The sequence below is a fragment of the Salvelinus sp. IW2-2015 genome, linkage group LG2, assembly GCF_002910315.2.
Source record: "Salvelinus sp. IW2-2015 linkage group LG2, ASM291031v2, whole genome shotgun sequence".
Taxonomy (NCBI): domain Eukaryota; kingdom Metazoa; phylum Chordata; class Actinopteri; order Salmoniformes; family Salmonidae; genus Salvelinus; species Salvelinus sp. IW2-2015.
In genome coordinates this window covers 16343064-16351437 of record NC_036839.1, presented here as the reverse complement: position 1 = coordinate 16351437, position 8374 = coordinate 16343064, and positions in this window count along the sequence as shown.

The following is an 8374-nucleotide window of genomic DNA, read 5'->3' as shown; positions in this document are numbered from 1 at the left end:
CATTTGTAATGTGGGTTCTTTTGTTAGTCCATAATAGCTAACAGAGGTGTGATTGCCCATGGAATGTTTTTAACCACTTTCACCTAAGTACACTACAAGAGAATTTACATTTTGTTTCTTGTATTCCCATAGATGGCATCATTGCTCAATAACATAAGACCTGTGCCATTGTGCTAGTCACACACTGGCCCGAAGTTATTGCATCATTTTAATCTGATGAAAGAATTCTACGTAGTCCTCCTAAAAACAAACTTGGTCTGGCTGGCGTTTTTACCGTCCAATTTAGAATGTTGTGTGAAGTACTTTACTCTATTTAAATTATGCACGTTTTAATAGTTATTCTACATTCATTGAACAATTATTTCCACTATGGTGACAGACATGGCATTGTATCTTCTCTACTTTCAACGTTACATGTCGATTTTTAAAAAAACGGTTTTTTTCCCCCCTATGAATATTATTGTAACAATGATTACAGTAAGTTCCTAGCCTGCTCAAATAGAAACTGAACTGGGCAGGCCTTTGTAAATCACTGGAGAAGGGAGGAGTGGAGAAGCGTGGTAGAACGACGCACGCAGATTACGCTTTCTGGCTGGCGTCGCATGTACACTGACCAAAGCGAGACCGACGAGGGACAGCCGTAATGAGACGGTGAACGCGCGAAGAATGGTTTATTATGACAACAACAACTCAGTGGGGGAATGTAACAGCTGCGGGATAATACAATACAACTTTCACTAGTAATTGTTGCAAATTATGAGATCAAAAAGGCAGAGTGAACCAGCACAACATGACCCAGTTTTAAACTCAAGGTGCGCTCTTGTGCTGACCGAGAAACGGAAAAAGCCGGCTGATGATTCAGTTTTTACTCTTCTTCTTTGACGTTTTATAAATTCCTAAAGAAATTGATGAAAGGCAGGACTCGACCATGTCAGTTCCAGTACACCCGGAGACCAGGAAATTTACAAGGGGACTAAGTAAACCTGGCACTGCGGCTGAACTAAGGCAAAGTGTCTCTGAGGTTGTCAGGACCTCCGTGCTTGTTGTAAGTACACTAGATAATTTCCATCCTCTTCTAAACTCTCTATGCTACACGTCTGTTTGCTATTGTGCCTTGTGTGTTACATTCTAGCCCGTAGAGATGTGCGCCCATTGCCAACCATCCTCGAGGTCAGCAGGTGCAGCACTAAGATAATTATACTCCATGTGGCCCAATAAGACCTGTATCACATTTTCTACATGTCGGCCTACTTGAAAGCATTACATTATGCATTCCATGTTGGGAGTTTACCTATTATTTGACTTGGTTTACCAGTTAATTGTTTAGGCCTACATTACTTATTGGTGCACACAGTGTTAAACCAACTTCAGCTGCCTCCCTCATTTCATTGAGTTGTATTCCATTCTAGTCAAAGAATTGTGTTGCTCTCTGACCCTTCAGCAAGGTCAATCATCCCTCTATCATTGATTAAACATGTAAATTAGATGCACACATCAGCAATGGTAGGCCTATACATGTATTATCATGGATATGAATAATCCTGTACATTCGTTTTTTTTAATGCTGCAATATGTAACTTTTTGGCTGACCCTACAAAATTAACATAGAAATGTGAGTTATGGATCTGTCATTCTCCTTGAAAGCATGTCTAAGAAGCTGTAGATCTGTTCTTTCTATGCTTCCCATTCTTTTACTTTAGGGTTTGTACACCAGCTTCAAACAGAKAACACAATATTTTGGTTTATGGAAMATATATTTCACAACTGTTTAGATGGTACAAGGATTCTCTGCACTATGCTTGTTTGTTTTGTCATATAAACTGAAATTCGGCGAACTATTAGAATTTTAGCAACCATGAAATGTCTATTTCTGCATAGTGCACGTTTTAACTAGTCCTACATCTTTATAACCTGTTGGGAAAAACATAACGTGTTAAAGGTGCCATCTATACTGGGATCCATGGAGCACTTGGAAGGCCAATCTTGTAGAGACTATATTAGCCCTACGTTCTAATTGGATGCACAACATGTCGGTATTAGCACACTGTACTCAATAGGCCACCATATTGTCCCTTCAGGTCAACATATTTGCATGATACAAGGAAAAAATGTAGTACATAACTAAAACCCCTTCATGTGTATGTGTAAAGATTTTTTTTATTTTCTTTGCTTTTATAAATTACAATTTATATAATGACCAAATAAATGTTAGGAATCTCTGCCCCATTATAGGGTATTTAGTATCAGTGAGGTAGTCTATGTCCATAGAAAGGCTCTGAGGCACCACATTACAAAGAGAAGTATTTGGAATCAATTTCATGGTCGGTGTCCCAGACAGTATCGGGTGCCATTTGTCTAATGATGAATTTGACCATCCAGTTTGGAACATTTGGGCAATGGGGGCCTGTGATATCACAATATTAATTTTGCAAAGGCTCTGGAGGGAAAGGAGTTGAACCTTTTGTGTGTACTGTGTTTGGTGTGGTGTTTGGAGTAATTGTTCCAACTTTTCTAGAAGAAGTTGCTAGGTAACCGAAACGGACACCGTCCAGGCTCTCTGTCAGGGAAATGGAATCCTGACTCAAGATCCCAGACCCACAACCACACCTTCATATTATTTATTCATTTATTCATTCATTCATTTTCTCTCATGGACCCAAGCCAGAGGATTCTGGAGGAGACTAAGGGTATGCAAAATAATGTGTTTTTATAAGGAAGTCATTGTGAATAAGAACAACTCCCAAGTTCACTGACCAACATAAGGTGAATGGTAGGAAGAATAAAGTGTGAAGTATAGCTCTGTTCTGGTGGAGCCCCTCAGTGGAGTGGGACAGGAATGTGATTCTACACAAGACCATCATCCATACACACGGCTTGTAATTAATTCCTCCATGAAACATGTAAATACCCAACGAGAGGAAGAAGGATCTCTTTCAGTGACATAAAGGGGAGATTGTGACGGATCCCCCCCATCGTGGACGATTGTGTTTCAGTCTGCATTGAAACACAAATGTATTGTATTGTCTGAAAGATTGTAAAATCCAAATACCCACTAAGAAGTCCTAATGAACTGAATAGATCCTCTTTGGTCAGTARATATTGTATGGCTCAAACTATTACTCAAACTGATCATGGATAGGATCAAATGCAAATGTTAGATTTCAGAGGCAAATACTGTCCACTGTTCCACTGATTAGCCAGTTCATGTAATGTTTCTGAGAGGACACACTGGGCAGAGACCCTTTGTTTATTGTTGGAATAAAGGGACGTGCCAGTGGACAGGGCTCATAGCTGAGATGTCCCTCTATTTCTCCATGCACGCTCAGAGCAGAGCCAGTTCTCTCTTTGTGAAAACCATTACAACCATAATGGCCGTCATCAGCTTTTAATTTGTTGTGCTGCGGGTCGTGGTGGTGGCAGTAACTCCAAAGTCTGCCTTTGAAACAAAACAGGACTCAGCATTCTCTCTCTCCCGTATTACATTAGAACAGAAATGCATTGGATACATTAGAGAAGATTCCTCTCGATTTAAAGGCTCTGTATTCCAGCTCTGCTTTCCTTGTTTGGAAAAGTGTGGAAACTAATCCATCGATGGCAGCTGGATATGATCTGTTAATGCACAAGTGCTATAAAACAGCTGGGGGCAGTTGTGTAATTGCAATCAATAGTCCATGTTGGATTTCAGCTAATGGGGATAAACTTAGATCCTCACTGGCCCTGCTGTTGGTTGGATTCTAGAGGAATGTAAATCAGGAGGAATGTCATCACACACAGCCTCCAGGCCTGTCATATGGTCCAGGGGCCTGTGTGAAAGACCAATTTAAGACACTTGTTTAATGTCTGTGTAGCCAAGGCCCTTGGAGTCTCGCGTGGGCCACTTTATTTGTCTCAGAGGGAGATGGAGAAATCAGATGTCCCATAAACTGTTTGGCAGAAGGCGCAGCAGAGCATTTCATGTCTCAATCAAACAAAAGGTGGATTTACATTAGTTATATAATAATGGTAAAATWTGTCTAGTGAGATCTACAGTATTTATCTTCATCATACTTGCGCTTTAAACTAGCCTTGGATGAGCTGTTGCCAAAGCCACATTCCTGCTTTATTTGTGAGTGAAGCTACTGGCATACCGTAAATACCATAGTATACAGACAAACAAAGTAAGGATAAATATTCAAAMTATACAGGAGCTTCTCATCTAAACCATATCGCACGCAGTTTTGCATACTTGTTTAATCCGATGATTCACAAATGTGTGGATATTTTAAAAGCCTTTCATGTTCAATGTGCCTAAAAGAGCAAAAATGATGTCTACTGGTATTATGGAAATTCTGGTAATTATTTTGAGGATATGTGGTGTAGATTTCTTCAAGAGATTTGAATCTAGATCCATCTCTTTACCCTACACAAGTACATCGTCTGCAGAAAGTATTCATACCGGAATTCAAAATGGATTAAATATTTTTTTTAAATCTCACCCATCTACACACGATACCCCAGGATGACAAAGTGAATACATGTTTTTAGAAATATTTAAATGCAGAAACATCACATTTATGTAAGTATTCACACCCCGTAGTCAATACTTTGTAGRAGCACCTTTGGTGGCGATTACAGCTGTGAGTCTTTCTGGGTAAGTCTCTAAGAGCTTTGCACACCTGGATTGTACAATATTTGCCCATTTATTCTTTAGAAAATTCTTCAAGCTCTGKCAAGTTGATTGTTGATCATTGCTAGTCAGCCATTTTCTAGTCTTGTCATAGATTTAAGCAGATTTAAGTCCAAACTGTAGACCACTCAGGAGCATTCAATGTCATCTTGGTAAGCAACTCCAGTGTAGATTTGGCCTCGTGTTTTAAGTTGTTTTTCCTGCTAAAAGGTGAATTTGTTTTCCAGTGTCTGTTGGAAAGCAGACTGAACCAGGTTTTCCTCTAGGATTTTGCCTGTGTTTATAGTTGTATTCCATTTATTTTTATCCTGAAAAACATACCTAGTCTTTGCCGATGACAAGCATACCCATAACATTATGCAACCACCACCATGCTTGAAAATATGGAGAGTGGTTGGATGTTGGATTTGCCCCAAACATAACACTTTGTGTCATAAAGTTAATTTCTTTGACACATATTTTGCAGTATTTCTTAAGGGCCTTTTTCCAAACATTCTTTACAGACTTCCTTCTTTTCACTCTGTCAATTAGGTTAGTATTGTGGAGTAACTACAATGTTTTTGATCCATCCTCAGTTTTCTCCTATCACAACCATTCTACACTGTAACCATTTTAAAATCCCAATTGTCCTCATGATGAAATCCCTGAGCAGTTTCCTTCCTCTCCAGCAACTGAGTTTTGAAGGACGTTTGTATCTTTGTAGTGACTGGGTGTATTGATACACCATCCAAAGCCTAATTAATAACTTCATCCAGCTCAAAGGGATATTGGTCGCTTTGCTATTTTTTTTACCCATCTACCAATAGGTGCCCTTCTTTTCGAGACATTGAAAAACTTCCCTGGTCTTTGTGGTTGAATCTGTGCTTGAAATTCACTACTCGATTGAGGGACCTTACAGATCATTGTATGTGTSGGGTACAGAGACTCTAAAATCACGTTAACCTCAATTATTGAACATGGAATGAGTCCATGCAACTTATTATGCGATTTGTTAAGCAGATTTTTACTCCTGGACTTATTTGGGCTTGTCATAACAAAGGGGTTGAATACTTATTTACTCAAGACTTTTRATTAATTTGTAAAAAATTCTACAAACTAAATTCCACTTTGACATTATGGGTTATTTTGTGTAGATCAGTGACACAAAATCTAAATGTAATCAATTTTAAATTCAKTCTGTAACACAACAAAATGTGGAAAAAGTAAAGGGGTGTGAATACTTTCTGAAGGCACTGTATCTCTTCTGGACCTAGTTTGTGTCGTCAAAGTAGTGTAGTGTAAAGAGGCCCTAACCTACTGAGCATCAACAAACCGTCGTCAAGCACATCCGCTCACTACCCGTGTAATTGTCCATTTCCCTCCTCCACTTGTGTTCTTTTGTTATTGTCCATGATGCTTTTTCTTCAGGCATCATTTCTAGTAACAGTCACAATTGTTTTTGTGAGTCATGCCATTATTATTCCATGATATGAATCCTCACAGCGGTTTACTGACAGACCGCTCAGTAAGGGTCCATGTGTCCTCAGATATTTGACTTTAATTTCATAAGTAGCTCCAGCTGTCTTCATTGAGGATAAAGGATGAGACATAATGGCCATTTGTACAGTAAGGTCAACAGGACAGACCCTGAGCTGTTCTGCTTTGTGTCTCAGGATGTATTACTAAACTTCCATTAGCCTGAAAAAAGAACTTCAGGAATATCTAGTATCTATAGTACCTGCTGAAGTCGTCTCTGGCTGTCTGTTCCCTTGTTCATTTTGGTCCAGATAGAAGAAATAACACGTGTGCAACACGTGTGCAACACGTGTGCAACATCTCAGGGATACCTCGGGTGGTCGTGTTAAGAATCGGCCACGCCACAGAGAGGGAACACTGGGCGGTGTCCCGAATACCCATACTTGCGTCTTAAATATTAGGTCGTTTTTGAGTATCCAGAAAAATAAAATGTAATAGTACGCGACATTTTGAAAATGAAGTATACTTTAAATGCCCGGATGTCATACTCATTTGGGTTTTGATGTAAGCTGATCAATTAGATATGGGGATGCGTTGCCGAAATCAACRAATAGCGGGAAACAACGCAATCGTGCATGATGCATTTTCAGTAGGCGAGAATAGAATCATTTATTATATGTGATATGTATTATATATTTATTATATACTCTGATTTAAATGCCAGGTTGATATTACTAATTTCAGCTCTTCATCTAGTAGAATTCAATACACTGGAAGAGGTGGGCTGCGAGTAATAGGCCCTAGTTTTCTTCAAGTAGCCAAACAACAAAACTAGGTTACTTAATTGGGAAGATACAGAATAGCGATGCTTCTGCGGTGGTGTTCAAATGTAGGSTAAGTAGTTTTTGTCTTAGGTGACATCTTTGAACATTTATTTTGGATTTATTTTTTGTATTTCTGTTTTCTCATTAAAGTGTTTCTGGTTCACTTGGCCTTTTCTCTGAGCTTTTAAACTAAATACTAAACCATGTTTTGGTTTCTGACTGAGTCGGCACTGGGGACTCGAGATGTAGATGCATCATTTGAATCAGGCCGTTTGATTTCAACATATAGATTGTTTCAGTTTTGTAGGCTAGGCTGCCTAATTTAATGTATGGATCAAGCCTTAGCAGTCATTCTGATCTCGTTCTCAATGATCAGTGCTTTAGTTTATTATGCTGCTGTCCAGCGGTTCTGAATTTGCAAAGCACCCGACTGTCCACGTTTTTATGTGAAATAGCCTAGTACATAAATCAAAACACAATTTGATTTATTTTACAGTGCATTTGGAAAGTATTCACACCACTTTTTCCACATTTTGTTACGTTACAGCCTTATTCTAAAATGTTTTAAATCGGTTTTCCCCCTCATCAATCTACACTCAATACCCCATAATGACATTGCAAAAACAGGAAATATTACATTTACATAAGTATTCAGACCCTTTACCTAGAGTCTTCTCTAMTTTGCTCCGTTCATCTTTCCCTCGATCCTGACTAGTCTCCCAGTCCCTGCCACTGAAACACATCCCCCACCATGCTTCACCGTAGGGATGGTGCCAGGTTTCCTACAGACGTGACCCAACATGCAGTCACCCAGCTGGAGGAGGAGAGATCAGCAAACAAGCCCACTTGCCTGCCCCAGGGGTCACCTCTGTGAGAAAGGATATGACTGACTACATACTGTACATGACTCCTCATTGACAGCTACTGTCTACATTCCCGTGCAGAGCTGTGGTCCAGTGGTAACAGTGGTAACACTCACGCTTGGTGGCTCCATGGACATATACGACTCCCCAACATAGACTGGGGCTCAATCTCTGTGTGCTCCCAAACCTCCTCACCTACAGTGCATTCGGGAAGGTGGAAGGTGAACCTTCGCCCCAGTCTGAGGTCCTGAGCAGGGTTTCATCAAGGATCTCTCTGTACTTTGCTGTTTATCTTTCCCTTGATCCTGCCTAGTCTCTCAGTCCCTGCCTCTGAAAAACATCCCCACAGCATGATGCTAACATCACCATGCTTCACCGTAGGGATGGTGCCAGGTTCCTTCTCCCGCGATTGCTCAGTTTGGCTGGRCGGCCAGCTCTAGGAAGAGTCTTAGTGGTTCCAAACTTCTTAATTTAAGAATGATGCCGCTGTGTTCTTGGGGACCTTCAATGCTGCAGAAATATTTTGGTACCCTTCCCTAGATCTGTGCCTCGACACAATCCTGTCT